General features: G+C 47.9%; 1 protein-coding gene across 2 annotated transcripts in view; it reads right to left on the reverse strand.

Moving 5' to 3' along the window:
• Positions 1–2,060, reverse strand: part of LOC119450924 (CD151 antigen) — a 315,023-nt gene extending 312,963 nt beyond the window's left edge. For both annotated transcript variants that reach the window (XM_049666349.1, XM_037714390.2), the window contains exon 1: positions 1,724–2,060. The gene's annotated coding sequence lies outside the window, so the exon portion shown is untranslated. The remainder of the gene's footprint in view (positions 1–1,723) is intronic.
• Between the last annotated feature and the right edge of the window lie 202 nt (positions 2,061–2,262).

Consider the following 2,262-nt stretch of genomic DNA (forward strand, 5'->3'; position numbering starts at 1 on the left):
AAAGACACTCCAGTGAATTTTCTTTATTCTGAAGTTAACAATACATGGCCCACAGTACGGGGTGGGATAATGAAGTAGGAGGATAGAGTTAAAACCAGTGTACCGACCTCACGAGTACATTAAACTGATCGCAAACAACCACTTCTCGACACATAACGGGAACGGAAGGGAAACGAAACCGATGTCCGCTCCTTCTACAATTTACCTCAGTAGCCTCAAGTTCGTTTGTAAATGCTCTGGTAATATATGCTGAAGGTCACCAGCGCACTGTTACATGCCTGCGAAACGCGTCTAAGAGAATGGTGTCTTGTACGACCAAGATGTCACGCATGGTAAGAAAAATTGGGAACACGCAAGTACATTCTGCACAATTTATACTTTGGGAATACCTAAATTGGATTTGTTTCTTAGTTTATGCTGCTCCAAGATAACAACACAATGCAAAGACTATCTCAATTCCCTTCACCTTCCCATGCATTAATGTTGGTCCCTTCAAGTATGATTGTTGTTCCACGTAGAAACAAGCAGCAGAGGCTAGCATTAACAAATGAACAAGTAAGAAACTAAAACAGATATCGTAATTTTTAAGCAGTCTCACAGAGAATGTTTCTCTATGACGTGTCCTCACCCATAACAGAAAGGTTATATTTTATTGACGCGAAAATTCTTGCACTCTTTTCATGTAATCGACGGACACTGCGAATGTCATGCTTCGCTACGTGTATAATACCTTCATATGAAACAGCGAATGTTACATGAGGAATGAATTTAGTGGTGTGCCAGTTGTGAGAAAACCATTTGAATTCATAAAATTCGCAGGAGACGTGCGTACTTGATTCTGCAGCTTTTCCTTCGCGCTGTCATGTTTTTTTTTCTTTGTCCCAAAAGTATGCGACCTTCAACTAAGTTTTTGTTTGTATGCGGAAGGCGCTACCAGGAGGGAAACAATGCAATAATCAGAACAGATTTGGCAGTGCTTCCAAGGGCGCCCTTTGCGCCCACGACGTGTTGTGCAATCGCGGCTGTCAATATACCAAGTTTCAGTGACCCATCACATCTGTGAGATGGTGGTTCCTGCTTCCACAAAGCCCTTAAAAGAATGATGAGCCTCATGATAAGTGTCATAAGCTTCACGTCTTTCTTACTAAGCGACGTACTAGTAGACGCTTGGTGGGTTGCTGAGAACACTGGAACTTTAGAGTCAGCTTACTGAAAAGGAAGCAGTGGTTGCGTATGTGTTTTCCATGGGTCAGTTTGTTCATGTTTATTTACATTGTTGGTGACTAGTGAGTACCGAGATTCTGTGGATAACAGAGGGCTTCCAGATATTTGCTCAGATCGCCGTACTATTACAGTATCAAAATTTGAAAAACGTTCCCGAAAAATTAATTACTCCAAGTAATCCGGACTGCTTTCTTGATTAACTGCGCTCGGAACGGGAACGGGCAATGCGTAAGCCCAGACTGCAGCGGCACATTGTACATGCGTAGTATAGGTTCTGTTCTCCTTAGTTGCTAATCCAAGTATACGTTGTCACGTTCTTTAGTGTACTGGCACTTATGGAAACCGAACCAGAAGCATAATTTCATTTCGCATTTCATATATCTCGCTCGAGTGCAAGAAAAGCTGGTACTTGAGGCACCAGTGATGTCCCGAGAATCGCACACTGCACGTTACTCGCAGTATTAGAGAACTATTGCGAAGAGAGTCGCCATGGACTTACCGCTGCATCGTTCGTCACCGGCCAGCGGAGACGTTGTCGAAAGCACACCGGTATCTCTGCCGCGAAACACACAGATCCAGCGCAGACCAAATAGTGCACACTTTCCAAATTCGCCGGCGCACTTGCCACACCACTGAACTCAGCCGGTGACACTCATCCGCACGCCGGCTTCAGGCGCCGCAGCCCCGATGCGAGCATACCGCGGGGGCCGCTTCTCCGCACTGCTCGTCGAGAGAGGCGATGGAAATAGCAACGCGCGATCCTGGGGCTGGCGCAGTCGACAGGACAACGGGACAAAACAAAAGCGGAAGACGTGCCGAGACAAACGCGCAATGGCTTCGCCGCCGCCGTTCACCCAATGCCACGCTCTGGCGGAGGCCGTCGCGGCCGGCGACCGTCGTGGGCCCCGGGTTCGTGGACTGCGCGCCAGATGGCGCGAGCGGCCGCACCACCGATTGGTCCGACTGGGAGCACGTGAAAAGGAGCGTCACAGCGGCGCGCGCTGCTAAAGCCCGCCTTGCGTCGCAGCACATCGTTTT

This window comes from Dermacentor silvarum, chromosome 4 (genome assembly GCF_013339745.2).
Source record: "Dermacentor silvarum isolate Dsil-2018 chromosome 4, BIME_Dsil_1.4, whole genome shotgun sequence".
NCBI lineage: Eukaryota > Metazoa > Arthropoda > Arachnida > Ixodida > Ixodidae > Dermacentor > Dermacentor silvarum.